Source organism: Heterodontus francisci, chromosome 40 (assembly GCF_036365525.1).
Source record: "Heterodontus francisci isolate sHetFra1 chromosome 40, sHetFra1.hap1, whole genome shotgun sequence".
In the NCBI taxonomy this organism is placed as follows: domain Eukaryota; kingdom Metazoa; phylum Chordata; class Chondrichthyes; order Heterodontiformes; family Heterodontidae; genus Heterodontus; species Heterodontus francisci.
Genome location: NC_090410.1, coordinates 2,738,079 through 2,754,956, shown reverse-complemented (window position 1 = coordinate 2,754,956; position 16,878 = coordinate 2,738,079).

Below are 16,878 nucleotides of genomic sequence, written 5' to 3'. Positions count from 1 at the left end.
GAAGCTATGTCCCCTCGTGTTTGCCATCACCATCCGAGGAAAAAGACGCTCACTATCCACCCTATCTAACCCTCAGATTATCTTATATGTCTCTATTAAGTCACCTCTCCTCCTCCTTCTCTCCAACGAAAACAACCTCAAGTCCCTCAGCCTTTCCTCGTAAGACCTTCCCTCCATACCAGGCAACATCCTAGTAAATCTCCTCTGCACCCTTTCCATAGCTTCCACATCCTTCCTATAATGCGGTGACCAGAACTGCACGCAATACTCCAGGTGCGGTCTCACCAGAGTTTTGTACAGCTGCAGCATGACCTCGTGGCTCCGAAACTCGACCCCCCTACTAATAAAAGCTAACACACCATATGCCTTCTTAACAGCCCTATTAACCTGGTTAGCAACCTTCAGGGATTTATGCACCTGGACACCAAGATCTCTCTGTTCATCTACACTACCAAGAATCTTCCCATTAGCCCAGTACTCTGCATTCCTGTTACTCCTTCCAAAGTGAATCACCTCACAACCTTTCCTCCATCATAAGGTCAGAAGTGGGGATGTTCACTGATGATTGTATGATGTTCAGTAGCATTTACAACTCCTTAGATACTGAAGCAATCTGTGTAGAAATGCAGCAAGACCTGGACAACATTCAGGGTTGGGATGATAAGTGGCAAGTAACATTTGTGCCACACAAGTACCAGGTAATGATGATCTCCAATAAGAGAGAATCTAACCATCTCCTCTTGACATTCAATGGTATTACCTTTGCTGAAGCCCCACTATCAACATCCTGAGGTTACCATTGACCAGAAACTGAACTGGAGTACCCACATAAATACTGTGGCTATCAAGAGCAGGTCAGAGCTGGGAGTTCTGTGATGGGTAACCCACCTCCTTACTCCCCAAAGCATGTCCACCACCTACAAGGCACAAGTCAGGACAGTAATGGAATACTCTCCACTTGCCTGGATGGGGTCAGCTCCAACAACTCTCAAGAAATTCGACACCATCCAGGACAAAGCAGCCCGCTGGATTGGCACCCCATCCACCACCTTAAACATTCACTCCTTCCACCACAGTGGCAGCAGTGTGTACCATCAACAAGATGCACTGCAGCAACTCACCTAGGCTCCTTAGACAGCACCTTCCAAACCGTGACCTGTTCCACCTCGAACAACAAGGGCAGCAAATACATGGGAACACCACCACCTGCAAGTTCCCCTCCAAGTCACACACCATCCTGACTTGGAACTATATCGCCATTCCTTCACTGTCGCTGGGTCAAAATCCTGGAACTCCCTCCCTAACAGCACTGTGGGTGTACCCACACCAGATGGACTGCAGCAGTTCAAGAAGCGGTTCAGCTCACCATCACCTTCTCAAGGCAATTAGGGATGGTCAATAAATACTGGCCTCGCCAGCAATGCCCACATTCTATGAAACAAATAAAAACAACACTACAGGACTTGAGTACAAAATCTAGGCTGACACGCCGGCACTGAGTGAGTGCTGTATTGTTGGAGGTGCCATCTTTTCAGATGAGACTTTAAACTGAGGTCCCGCCTTCCTGTTGAGGTGGGTGTAAAAGATCGCGGCTTACTATTTAAAGAGCACGAAAGGTCTGGCCAAGATTTATCCTTAATGCAACTTAATGAACTAAAGGGGGAAAAAAAGGTTAACTGAGCATTCATCCCATTATTGTTTGTGGGATCTTGCTGTATGAAAATTGGCAGCCGCATTTTCCTACCAAACAATAATGACTACACTTCACCTAGGCTGTGACAATGTTATATACCGACTTCCTTTTTGTAAATGTAACACAGTAAAGCAATAAAACTCTGATGTGGTGATATTTGAAATACAGTAATCGTATGATAATATGTCTATATGTTATATTAGTACTATACCATCAGATATAGCCTAGTGATACAATAGGAATATATCTGTAATGTACAATAGAACATTCATTATCTGCCACAGTACAAGTTTGACCTTAATAGACAGCACATCAATACCCTGTTCATAGGGTTGACATAGAATTACATAGAATCTACAGCACAGAAACAGGCCATTTGGCCCAGCTGGTTCATACTGGTATTTATGCTTGACATGAGCCTCTTACCACCATATTAATTTTAAACTGTTATTGAAGTGAGGAAAGGACTTGCTTTATAAATTGCCAGATCTTGGCTGGAAAACACATTTGTATATTAACAGACGGTGTTTGAAAGGACAAAGCAGCCATTCTCTGACATTCAATCCACAATGGACTTTTGATCACCAGACATTGAAGGTGGGGGAGCTCGCATTCCAGGTTGACTGCTAAGATGGCCGAATACACAAACGGACATGGTCAAACCAGCTAGTCACATGACTAACCTGCTGGGCAACCTGAGTTTTTTGAATTTGTACAAACAGTTTGGGCAGAAAGCAAAATGCTCCTGGACTGAGAAGATCTCTCCTATCTGCTCCCATCCCTTTCTCACAAGACTCTGAATTCACTGAAGCCACATGAACCCCCAGAGAGAAAAGTCTCCTATAGCGAACAAGGTTTAAGAAGAATACTGGGCCCCAATGAAAAGCAAGATCTACCTACAATCAAGGATTCTACAGTGAGCTCGAAGAACCGTAATAAAAACTTTCAAGATATTGCCTCAGACTTTTCCACTTTATTTTTCTTCTGCTCTTTTCTGTCTCTATCTGCATGTGTGTATAATGTATGCATGCTAGCGTGGGCGTGTTGTGTATCCATAGACGTTAACCAAATTCGAGTTCAAGTTTAAGTTTGATAAATTTCAACTTTTCTTCTTTAAACCGAAGAAAACCTGTTTGTGCTGGTTTCTTTGTCTTATCATTTGAAAGCGGTGAACAAGGATTCATCAAGGGGGAGCTAAAAACACGGTGTGTTTAAAATAAAACCCTGTTACAGTAAGACCAGGTGAAGGCTGACAGGGAGCCCTAGAACCCTTTCTCACCTGGTTGTAACAACAATGAGATATCTTCTGAGTAAGGATCAGTCCTTGTGGTCTCTGGGTTAGTTTATTAGAGACAGATGTACATGTGAAAGGAGGGTTTAGTTTCCTTCTCTTTAGCCCAAGCCCAAACCCTTATCCTTTTTCACCCACAATCAAATTCTCTTCTCTCACCTCTTGAAGATGTTGGCTTTTCTGATTGCAGTTCGATGTCGCACTGATCACCCTCATACATTTTGCCCAGTGTATCCACACACCCACACATATGAGAAATGATTAGATTCAGAAATCTGGCATATCTATTTTCTCCTTTCCTATTTCTTAACAAAAGACCAATTTTAGCAGCTCAACTATTGCCTCAGATGAGATCAGCTAACTCAGCCCAGGCCAGGAACTGTACCTGGACCTTCAAGTTTCTGCAGGTTAGTTTTATGCAACGAGGTACCTTCACATGCAGGGCCATTGGAGGTCCTTGGTCTTCTCTTTGGACAAGTTTGAATGAAGTGCAGGGCCCAATTGTAACGTAAACAAAATCTATTTACTTAAAGGAAATGCAGTTTATTTGGTTGCTGTCTCACTATCACCAACTAGTGCACTTCCAACCATTCAGATACACTGGGTAGTGAGAACCCGCAGACACCTGCCCTATATGTCGCAAAGTCCTGGGCACCTTTTTTAAGGGAGATTAATTAGTCCGTTTCAGTAGCTCCCAGCCTGCTCCAGAGAAGGGCAATGAGGATAATGCCAGCCTGAGGTTAATGAGTTTATCTTTATTGGAAAGATGCAGACATTAGGAGTGACTCTGATTTAGGTGTTTAAAATAATTCAAGGTATTGACAACGTGCAGTAAATGTTTGAATTGATGGGACTGGTTAGTGTTAGGGGCTACTTTCATCACAACACAACTTAACATACAACATAATAAAGTACACAATACGATGGCAAACTGCCTTTTAAATACAGCAGAACACATTTGAAGTTCAGCCGAGTCTCATTGGGATTGTTTTATTCCAATAATTTTTGCGATGGCAAGTATTTACTGCAGCCACTGAAATACAGTTTTGGGCTCATTATTCACTGACACTGATTGAAAATGAAGGGCAGTGGCCTGAGATTTTCCACTGGCAGGCGAGATTGCTCATCACTGCACGCACTTGGAAAAGTTAGGCTGCACTTAACAAGCTTTAGCTCAATCCCTTATGTCCCATTGAGAGTGAGTTATCAGAGTCAGCACAGTGGGCAAAGTAACTGCCAAATACTTCGAAACATGCAGAAAAAACAATTTCCAGAAAAGCCAGCATCTAGTCTCTTATCTTCAAATGTTAATCTACTTTAATAAAAAGTTCAATTCCAATGCTAATATTAAAACTCTAGCTAGGCCACAGCTGGAGTACAGCGTCCAGTTCTGGCCCACCACATTACAGGAAGGATGTGATCAGCCTAGAGAAAGTACAGAGGAGATTTGCGAGTAAGTTGCCAGGTATGGAGAATTTTAGCTATGAGGAAGGATTGGATAGGCTGGGGTTGTTTTCTTTGGAACCGAGGAGGCTGAAGGGAGATTTAATTGAGCTGTATAAAATTATGAGGGGTCTAGATAGAGTCGAAAGGAAGGACCTATTTTCCTTATCACAGAGGTCAATAACTAGGGGGCATAGATTTAAAATTGGTAGAAGGATTAGAGGGGAGTTGAAGAGTAATCTTTCACCCAGAGGTTGGTGGGATCTGGAACCTGCTGCCTGAAAGGGTGGCAGAGGGAGAAACCTTCACCACATTTTGTTACGACCGAGGTGGGAGGAGCGCACTGTTTATTCAGTCCCACTTCTCTGCACACATATTCCCCAGTTACCAGGGTTGCTGTTCTATTTTTAACTTGAGTCATGTGACAACTAGTAAATGTTGTTATCAAACAAGTTCTCTTGAACCTCCTGGAAAAAAAAATGTCCAACATTTCTTCAGTTTGACAATGAATTCCTTAAAAAATATATTTAACAAAAACAGAAGCACTTTCATAACACATCCACCCTTGGAGGAATGAAATGCCATTTTTACTTGTGTTTCATTACAAAGTGTAAAAAAAACACAGAAGATGAAAACATTTTAAAACACATTTTCACACTCATCCTCATTCATTCTTTACCTGTAGTTAATACAATTCACCTTTGCACTTAGATAACTCAAAACAAAGTTAGCTTCTCGATAAAGCATCTGTAATAACATTATTTTGCACACAATCTAGATAATCTTTAAGTGATAGGGCCGCAATAATAAACTCCATTGGAATAGTCTGGCATTCTGGTTTTTGAACTTTTCCACAAAGGCTAGGGGGTTATGATTAGTATATACCAGTGTCTCTCTGTCGTCGTGGCGGACATAGACATCAACATCTAAATGACCTAGGGTTTCTTTTTTCACTGTTGAATATCTTTTTTGGTGTCGATTTAGTTTTTTGGAAAAGTATCCCACGTGCCTTTCCATACCTGATTCATTGTCTTGTAACAGGACTGCACCAACCCCCTGGTCACTAGCATCAATCGCTACCTTGAAGGGCTTTGTGAAATTTGGAGCAGACAACACTGCTTCATTAATCAAAATGGCTTTCAGTTTCTCAAAATATGCTTGACACTCCCCTGATCACATTACCTTGATTTTCTTTCTCTGTAGTAAATCTGTCGGTGGAACAGTTATGGTACTGAATTTTGATACAAACTTTCGGTAGAAACCACACATCCCCAAAAACCTCATGATTTCTCATTTAGTCTTAGGGCCAATGCTTTTACTTTCGCTGTTCTTGGCAACACTTATTCTTGCCCTACTATATACTAAAGGTAGGGCACTCTTGCTTTCGCAAATTCACTTTTGACAAGTTTTATTATGAAATCAGCCAATTGTAATTTTCTAAACAGAGCTTGTAGTTGTTCCAAGTGGTCCTTTCAAGTGTCACTATATACCAGCACTTCATCAAGGTAAACTACACAGTTAGGAACACTGGCTACCACTTGTCTCATTATTGTCTGAAAGGTTGGTGGGGCTTTTTTTTAGCCTGAATGGCATCACTCAACATTGGAAAAGACTGTCTGGTGTGAAAAAGGCCAATATTTCTTTAGCTCGGGGTGTTAAAGGAACTTGCCAGTATCCCTTTAACAAATCTTTCTTTGTAAGAAACATGGCAGTGCCCACGGTGTCAATACAATTCTAAGTGAGTTATTGGGTAGGAGTCTGTCTTTGTTACTGCATTAACTTTTCTGTAGTTTATGAAACGTCGAGTTGAACCATCAGGTTTAGGCTCTAATGCTACTGGTGAACTCCAGCTGCTTTGACTGGGTTCAATTAGGTGGTTTTCCAGCATGTATTGGATTTCTGATTTTACCTGGGCCTATTTCTCTGGACTTAAGCAATAAGGATGCTGTTTTATAGGAAAGGATTCCCCTACATTCACATCATGTGTGGCTAAGGTTGTACATCCTGGCTTATCCCTACAGACTCTTTTAAATGTTGTGAGTAGCCTTGTTAGGCCTTCTCATTCTACATATAAATATGAAAGCATAGTGTCCAATCTCCCTAACAATTCTGTATTAGCTAACTGGATAGTAGGACGTTCAATTTGAGAATTGCCTGGGGCTCCTCCTGTCTCATCCTCGCAATCCCTTTCGTCCTTCACTGTCCCTACTACCTGACATACCTGTGCTTGCTTATCCTCCTCCCGGCAATGATAGTGTTTTAGCATTTTGATATGTTTTTTCTTTTTCTGTCGATCTGGGGTGTCAATCAAATAATTTACTTTACCAATTCTCTTGACCATTTTAAATGGCCCATTGAACCGTGCTTTCAGCAGTTCACCCTGGAAAGGCAGTAATACTAACAGCTCATCTCCTGGTTGAAATGTTCGGGTCTTCGCATGCTTGTCTGCCCATTTCTTCATAGTGGTTTGGGAAGCTTTAAGGCGTTCCTGATCCACATTGCAAGCTCCCATGAGCCGTTCCCAGAACACGGATACATAATCTAGTACAGGGGATTCATCCCTCTGTTCTAAAAACCTTTCTTTGATTAGTTTTAGAGGACCTCTTATGTCATGTCCGTAAACTAATTCAAAAGGACTAAAACCGGTAGATTCATTTGTGTGAGTTGCATTGTTGAAAACTCAGAATGAAAGGCCACTTATAAAATTGTTTCCGAGTGAAATTACACGAAAGTATAGAATGTGAACATTTTGAAAAAAAGGCACAGATGTATTTGATTTTGTTAATGTGAAGATGCTAATTAATTTTAAGAAGAGCAACTAGCTCTTAACTGAAAGGCCAATAGAAAAACACAAGAGACATTTGAAAAGCAATAATTATTTCATAACTGAAAATTTAATTTCCTTCTTGAGTGGGCGTCATAATTTGCTCTTTCTTTTTGTGACTACACGACATTCAGAAAGAATGTACGGAAACTCCTGGAAAGAGCACAGTGCTGGTAAATGCACTGCACTCAGGAAGGTCGCAGATCCAACCCTCAGTCTGCAGGGAGTTGGAGCATTGGCCACACAGCTGCAGCAATGACAAATGGCGTTCGGATGTCTGCATTAGGGGGAAATGGTTTCTGCTCCTGACTGCTATCCAGTGGCATCCTGCTGGGACATGGAGATCGGAGAGCGGCATAATGTTGGGGTATCATAGAACCATACAAAGTTTATGGCACAGAAAGAGGCCACTTGGCCCATTGGGTCTGCGTTGGCTGAAAAACAAGCCCCCCATTGAGGGCATGCCTGCAAAAACACGACCCATCATCATTCTGGTTTTCAGGGGTGCAGGGGATACAAATAAAGTAAAAGGTTGTTTCATTGATTCAGAGAGTTCAAAATAGCATGGGGAAAGCCTGACTGGAACAACTACTGAGCATAGAAATTCTGTTGCACTGTTTAAGTTCTCGTACAGCAATATATCATTTCATTTACTGCATAGAAACAGGTCATTCGGTTCATCATGTCTATGCCAATGTTTACATTCCACACAAGCCTCCTCCTATGATTACCCCCCTCTCCCCAACCCCCAACACTGACTCCTGGTTCCAGTTCTAGGCCTCTAGTTTTTCTCTTATGCACAGCACAGCATCTCCCAGTCTGCATTTCTCCATCGCCTTGGGAACTGGGAGAGATGAAATGGTTTCAGTGTTTAACAGAGGTGGGTAACACCTCGAGTCTGGCTCCAGATCTTTGAGGACGGTGTGAGAGAGAGAGAAAAAGTGAGAGAGAACCAGCAAAAGACAGATGCAGAGAGAGAGAGTGGCAAAGAAAGAAGGTGTGTGACAGGTGTACGGAGTGGGAGAGAAACGGGAGAGAAAATAAACAGGGGTGCGAAGATGTGCGGAAAATAAGCGAATAACAGTTGGAAAGGAAAGAGATACAAAACAGGTGACAGTGTGGAAGCTAATTGGAGAAAGAGAGAGAAGAGGGAGTCCAGAAAGATAGAGTGTACAAAACAGACAGGAACAGACAGAAAGAGGATACAGCTTGCTCTAGCTGTTAGCAATGCCAGGGCCAATTAATTCTGAATGCAAGCTGCTTTCAGCTGGTATTTCATCAGCCTATAATCATGTTCTCTATTGTACTTTTCAAGTTATATATATCCATGCAGGGGTCAAATACAACTATCCAGAAAACCACACTGGAAAAGGCTGTATTTACAATATGCCCAGTGACCGAAAAGCAAGGAATAATTGACAAGAAGCATCTTTTAAGAGTCCCTGCGTGTATCTAGGTTAATTAATACACCAGAGGGTCCAACACACAGCTAGAATTGTCAGACTTTCGATTTGTCCATCTGACAATGTCAGCAGTGGATCTGAATGGTGTCTTTTGACTTGAAGGATACTGATTGAACACACTTCATTCAGGATGGGACTCTGTAACTGCACAAGAACCTCCAAAAAATAGAGGCATTCTTCAAATTCAGTGAGATGTCACTTCATGTCTGAATGAATACAATGAACTTCCCGCTGAGGAACCTCCCTAATTTAGCAGCAGTTGAGTAGACAGCTCGGAAGATTCATAAAAATTTCACCATCTCATTCCCACATGACGGCTTCTCACAGCTGCCTAGTCTCTTTTTGGATATTTTCATATTTTTCTTCATCATCCAGAGAAAATTGGATTGTGCTGTTCCGAATGTGACTATAGCTGAGCTCGAGTCAGTCTTCAGCAGCATCTCGAGAGCCAATTCATTGTTGCAGTCTGTGTTGACAGGGAGGTCAAGGTCCCCTTTCAAACAATGAGATATTTAGTTGTGTTTGGAGAATAAAACTCCACCACCCCACCCCAAAAAAAAATTATCGCTTTAAAATAAGTGGTGTTGATGTTTTCAGTAGATACTTAGCCACAATGCACCAATTCACTCATATCTGACACTCCAATGCACATTTGGGATGGTAACTGTCTGATAAACAGAAATCATGCACTCAGAAGACAAATACTCAACTCTGCGTTGCCCAAGAATTTCCCGCCTGATTTTTCAGTTGTTGGCTCAGATTTCATAGGCAGCGGTGAAGCAAGGGCACTCACCGCTGACCTCGAAGAAAGCTGCTCACAAAAATCTAATGATCTCTGTGGCCTGGTTTCACCTTTCCCGACGACAGTTTAAATCTAGCGCCAAGCCAAGGAAAGATGTGCATTTCTATAGCACCTGTTACGACCTCAGGACATCCCAAACTGATTTACAGCCATTGAAATACCTTTAAAGTGCAGTCATAGTTGTAATGTAGGAAACATAGCAGCAAAGTTTGTGGACAGAAAGCTCCCACAAGCAGTAATGTGATAAACGCAAAATACTGCAGATGCTGGAAATCTGAAACACAAACAAGAAATGCTGGAAATACTCAGCAGGTCTGGCAGCATCTGTGGAGAGAGAAGCAGAGTTAACCTGAAACGTTAACTCGGTTTCTCTCTCCACAGATGCTGCCAGACAATAATGGCCAGGTCATCTGTTTCTGTGATGTCAATTGAGGAATAAATATTAGCCAAGACACTGGGGATAAGGCTCCTATTCTTCTCCAGAATGCTGCCATGGGATCTTTTCCAAACACCTGAGACAGCACACCTGGCTTCAGTTTAACATCTCACTGGAAAAACTAATCCTCCAGCCGTGCAGCACTCCCTCAGTACGGCACTGGAGTGTCAGCCTGGATTTACTATGGTCAGGACTTGGAGTGGGACTTGAACTCACAATCATTTAACTCAGAGTCTAGAGTACTACCAACTTGACATGCAGAATCAGTGATATCAGCATACAGGTAAGGAGATGTCACACTGAACTATTCACATTCAGCAAACAGGAGCCTTCACTTTTAATTTACATTTTCGGATAGTGAAATAAATGATTCTGATTGGATTAAGATGGAAGTTAAAATAAAGATAAATGGACTTTTTAAAAAATCATTGTTTTTATGTTTTTAAAAATGTTTTTTTTAATCATTGTGGAGAATTTTGACATTCCACAAATATAAAATTAGTTTTTCAGGACCAGTAAAGGTGTTTAGCAGTATTTCTGAAGTTAGTGGAAAGTGGGATTAGGATGGATGGCTCCTTGTCGGCCAGTACGAACACAATGGGCCGAACGGCCTCCTTCTGTGCTGTAAATATCTATGATTCTATAAAAAACCTAGTTAAACCTTAATCACCAAGGTGTAACTTTATCCAAGGTTTTTACGTGAAACTAAAAGCATTAGAGTAGAATTTTTCCTCAACTCATGTTACAAGGGAGATTGCAGTCTGTGGAATTCTCTGCAGTGCACACTCTGGAGGAGTGTAGACTCACAGATGGCAATGTCTAGATTTCCTCATTATTCTGTGCATATGCCGACTCCCGAAGTTGCAATGAGTTTCAGTGGAGTAAAGTCAACGAATGCTGACAGTTTTACTGTCATTACAACAGCAAAATTCGGGCCAATGAATGACAAGCACCTGTGTGCAAGGGCTGAGCTTGCAATTTCAGCAACTCTCCTGTTTAAAATTGCTGGAGAGTGAGAGGTTGTCATGAGGGTGGGATTATCTACCATTCCGAACAATAACAGAAGTTCCCTAATAAAAATGTACCGGAGCCAAGTTCATCCTTTACCTCAGTGATCCCTTCCTTTAAGTGACATGAATCCATTTCTCTCTCTCTTTCTCCTTCTCACACTCTTTCCATGTCTGTTTTACTGATTGGCATATTGGTTAGTAACCAGTATATTTCATACGGTAGCCTTTCACCTCGTCAGCAGGCATGGTCTCTTCAGTCAACTAGAAAAATTGGATGTCCACCAAAGCTACTAAGTATCATCACCTCATTTCATGACAATATGAACGGCACAATTCAACATGGCGGCACCTCATCAGACCCCTTTCCTATCCTGAGTGGTGTGAAACAGGGCTGTGTTCTCGCACCCACACTTTTTGGGATTTTCTTCTCCCTGCTGCTCTCACATGCGTTCAAGTCTCCTGAAGAAGGAATTTTCCTCCACACAAGATCTGGGGGCAGGTTGTTCAACCTTGCACATCTAAGAGTGAAGTCCAAAGTACAGAAAGTCCTCATCAGGGAACTCCTCTTTGCTGACGATGCTGCTTTAACATCCCACACTGAAGAGTGCCTGCAGAGTCTCATCGACAGGTTTGCGGCTGCCTGCAATGAATTTGGCCTAACCATCAGCCTCAAGAAAACGAACATCATGGGGCAGGACGTCAGAAATGCTCCATCCATCAATATTGGCGACCACGCTCTGGAAGTGGTTCAAGAGTTCACCTACCTGGGCTCAACTATCACCAGTAACCTGTCTCTGGATACAGAAATCAACAAGCGCATGGGAAAGGCTTCCACTGCTATGTCCAGACTGGCCAAGAGAGTGTGGGAAAATGGCGCACTGACACGGAACACAAATGTCCGAGTGTATCAAGCTTGTGTCCTCAGTACCTTGCTCTATGGCAGCGAGGCCTGGACAACGTATGTCAGCCAAGAGCGACGTCTCAATGCATTCCATCTTCGCTGCCTCCGGAGAATACTTGGCATCAGGTGGCAGGACCGTATCTCCAACACAGAAGTCCTCGAGGCGGCCAACATCCCCAGCTTATACACACTACTGAGTCAGCGGCGCTTGAGATGGCTTGGCCATGTGAGCCGCATGGACGATGGCAGGATCCCCAAGGACACATTGTACAGCGAGCTCGCCACTGGTATCAGACCCACCGGCCGTCCATGTCTCCGCTTTAAAGATGTCTGCAAACGCGACATGAATTCCTGTGACATTGATCACAAGTCGTGGGAGTCAGTTGCCAGCGTTCGCCAGAGCTGGCGGGCAGTCATTAAGGCGGGGCTAAAGTGTGGCGAGTCAAAGAGACTTAGAAGTTGGCAGGAAAAAAGACAGAAGCGCAAGGAGAGAGCCAACTGTGTAACAGCCCCGACAACCAAATTTTATCTGCAGCACCTGTGGAAGAGAGTGTCACTCGAGAATTGGCCTTTATAGCCACTCCAGGCGCTGCTCCACAAACCACTGACCACCTCCAGGCGCTTACCCATTGTCTCTCGAGATAAGGAGGCCAAAGAAGAAGAAGAACCTCTGACCAGATGAATTGTACGCGTGTCGCTACACTACTGCCCATTTAACCAAATCAGATTCAGTTAATCTCAGATTTATACAGGATCTTTGTTAGCCTGCGGTTGCTAGTGTGTGCAGTCTGGATACCCAATTCTAGACTGGATATAAAACATTGGAAAAGATGCAGCATGATTCGCTGCAATGTTACCAGGAAAAAGGGGTTCCAGTTCTGTCAAGAATTTAGGGATTTTTTTTCTCACTACAGCAGTGAATGTTAAGGACAGATCTGGTTTTTCATATTGCAAATAGTCCTGAAAAGGTGAAAAGTGATGAGATAGTTAGGGTGACGTCATAGCTGTACACATTTAAGATAATCCGATAAAATCGTTAAAGGCAAGATGAGAAATATTAGGATAATCCCTGTCACAAAACCATGGCTGAAATATAAATTCATTTAAAAGGGAATTAGATAGTTTTTTGAAAAATAGGAATATTAAAGAACATTGGGGGCTGAACTTTACCACCCCTCGACGCCGTGGGTCGTGGCGGGGGGGGGGGGACCCATAAAATTCTGTGGGGAGAGGCCCGCCTCGACCCTGAGGTCGAGAAGTGCCTGCCGTATATTACCGGTGGTGGGGGTCCTCGGGGTGACATCCCTCCCCCTGCCATCTGGCAGCAGGGCTTTCATCTAAATATTTAAATGAAGATAAATAAGATGCAAATGAACTTACCAGCTGGCGGCCGCCATCCAGGTGATTTTACAGCCGCCGATCGCAACTCGAGTGCTTTCGGAACCCCATAGGGAGTTCCGAGGTGAGACACTGGTGAGGAAGGGGGAGGAATACAATTGTCAGGATGGGAGGGGTGGGGGCGCAGGGAAAACACATTTTATTGGCTGTGGGGATGGCGGGAAGGGTTTAAAGGGCAAATATATGAAGGTTGGGGAATAAAGTTAATTTTGGAGGAATAAGCTCGAAAACAAACATGTGGTGGAGTGGGGAGGGGTGGGGGGAGGATGGTTGGGGCGGTGGCTGGGAAAGGGCCCCGAGCTTTAATTTAATTTTTGAATTACAATGTTAAACATTGTGCCTTAAAAATTCAAATTTCTTCAAAGGGCCTGAAATGCTTTAGAAATGGCGCCAGTGCCTGCGCGATGGGGCCGCACGCAGATGTCTGGGATGCGGCCGCACCCCGATCCCACCCCCATCTTCCCCCCACCCGCCCATTTCCCCCCCATCTCAACGCAAAACCCCATATCCCAACCCCCACCCACCCCCCACCCACACCACATCCCCCCCCATCTCCCCCCCACCCCCAACCCACGTCAACAGGAGTGACATCTCCGCCCGCTCCATTTAAATCAGCCTCCGCAGGTAATATCACGATTTCTGTGTCGGAAGGTCGCTGCCTTCACAGCATGCTGTCGCGGAGCACAGGGCGCTAATAAAATTCAGCCCTGGGAGGGAGCAGCAGAGGGGATTAGACTGGTGGGATATTAAAGGGTGCGAGGTGTGGGGGTAATAGTGGAATTAGACTGGGTGGGATATTAAAGGGTTTGGGGAATGAGGGGGAGAGTGGGATTAGACTGGGTGGGATATTAAAGGGTTTGGGGAATGAGGGGGAGAGTGGGATTAGACTGGGTGGGATATTAAAGGGTTTGGGGAATGAGGGGGAGATTGAGATTAGACTGGGTGGGATATTAAAGGGTTTGGGGAATGAGGGGGAGAGTGGGATTAGACTGGGTGGGATATTAAAGGGTTTGGGGAATGAGGGGGAGAGTGGGATTAGACTGGATGGGATATTAAAGGGTGTGGGGAGTGAGGGGGAGAGTGGGATTAGACTGGGTGGGATATTAAAGGGTGTGGAGAGTGAGGGGGAGAGTGGGATGAGGCTGGATGGGATATTAAAGGGTGTGGAGATTGAGGGGGAGAGTGGGATCAGACTGGGTGGGATATTAAAGGTTGTGGGGAGCGAGGGGGGTGTGTGGGATTAGGCTGGGTGGGACATTAAAGGGTGTGGAGAGTGAGGGGGAGAGTGGGATGAGGCTGGATGGGATATTAAAGGGAGTGGAGATTGAGGGGGAGAGTGGGATCAGACTGGGTGGGATATTAAAGGTTGTGGGGAGCGAGGGGGGTGTGTGGGATTAGGCTGGGTGGGATATTAAAGGTTGTGGAGAGTGAGGGGGAGAGTGGGCTTAGACTTGGTGGGATATTAAAGGATGTGGATAGTGAGGGGGAGAGTGGGATGAGACTGGGTGGGACATTAAAGGGTGTGGAGAGTGGGATAGAACTGGGTGGGATATTATAGGCTGTGGAGAGTGAGGGGGAGAATGGGATTAGACTGGGTGGGATATTATAGGCTGTGGAGAGTGGGATTAGACTGGGTGGGACATTAAAGGGTGTGGAGAGTGGGATTGGACTGGGTGGGATATTAAAGGGTGTGGGGAGTGAGGGGGAGAGTGGGATTAGACTGGGTGGGATATTAACGGGTGTGGAGAGTGGATTGGACTGGATGGGATACTAAAGGGTGTGGAGAGTGACGGGGAGAGTGGGATTAGACTGGGTGGGATATTATAGGCTGTGGAGAGTGGAATTAGACTGGGTGGGATATTAAAGGGTGTGGGGAGTGAAGGGGAGAGTGGGATTAGACTGGGATGGGATATTAAAGTGTGTGGAGAGTGAGGGGGAGAGTGGGATTAGGCTGGATAGTATATTAAAGGGTTTGGAGAGTGAGGGGGAGAATGGGATTAGACTGGGTGTGATATTAAAGTGTGTGGGGAGTGAGGGGGAGAGTGGGATTAGACTGGGATGGGATATTAAAGGGTGTGGAGAGTGAGGGGAGAGTGAGATTAGGCTGGGTGGGATATTAAAGGGTGTGGGGAGTGAGGGGGAGAGTGGGATTAGGCTGACTGGGATATTAAAGGGTGTGGAGAGTGAGGGGGAGAGTGGCCTTAGACTTGGTGGGATATTAACGGGTGTGGATAGTGAGGGGGAGAGTGGGATTAGACTGGGTGGGATATTAAAGGGTGTGGGGAGTGAGGGGGAGAGTGGGATTCGACTGGGATGGGCTATTAAAGAGTGTGCAGAGTTAGGGGGAGATTGGGATTAGCCTGGGTGGGATATTTAAGGGTGTAGGGAGTGAGGGGGAGATTGAGATTAGGCTGGGTGGGATACTAAAGGGTGTGGGGAGTGAGGGGGAGAGTGGGATTAGGCTGACTGGGATATTAAAGGGTGTGGAGAGTGAGGAGGCGAGTGGGATTCGGCTGGGTGGGATATTAAAGGGTTTGGAGAGTGAGGGGGAGAGTGGGATTAGACTGGGTGGGATATTACAGTGTGTGGGGAGCGAGGGGAGAGAGTGGGACTAGGCTGGGTGGGATATTAAAGGGTGTGGAGAGTGAGGGGGAGAGTGGGCTTAGACTTCGTGGGATATTAAAAGGTGTGGAGAGTGAGGGATAGAGTGGGATTAGACTGGGTGGGATATTATAGGCTGTGGAGAGTGGGATTAGACTGGGTGGGATATTAAAGGGTTTGGAGTGAGATTAGGCTGGGTGAGATATTAAAGGGTGTGGGGAGTGGGGGGGAGAGTGGGATTAGGCTGGTTGGGATATTAAAGGGTGTGGATAGTAAGGGGGAGAGTGGGATTATACTGGGTGGGATATTAAAGGATGTGGGTAGTGAGGAGGAGAGTAGGATTTGACTGGGTGGGATATTATAGGCTTTGGAGAGTGGGATTAGACTGCGTGGGATATTAAAGGGTGTGGTGTGTGGGGGGGAGAGTGGGATTAGGCTGGGTGGGATATTAAAGGATGTGGGGAGTGAGGGGGAGAGTGGGATTAGACATGGGTGGGATATTAAAGCTTGTGGAGAGTGTGGAGGAGAGTGGGATTAGACTGGGTGGGATATTAAAGGGTGTGGGGAGTGAGGGGTAGAGTGGGATTAGACTGGGTGGGATATTAAAGCTTGTGAAGAGTGTGGGGGAGAGTGGGATTAGACTGGGTGGGATATTAAAGGGTGTGGGGAGTGAGGGGTAGAGTGGGATTAGACTGGGTGCGATATTAAAGGGTGCGTGGTGTGGGGGTAATAGTGGGATTAGACTGGGTGGGATATTAAAGGGTGCGGAGAGTGAGGGGGAAAGTGGGATTAGACTGGGTGGGATTTTAAAGGGTGTGGGGAGTGAGGGGGAGGTGGGATTAGACTGGGTGGGATATTAAAGGGTTTGGGGAATGAGGCGGAGAGTGGGATTAGACTGGGAGGGATATTAAAGGGTGCGGGGAGTGGGGGCGAGTGTGGGATGAGACTGTGTGGGATATTAAAGGGTGAGGGGAGTGAGGGGGAGAGTGGGATTAGACTGGGCGGGATATTAAAGG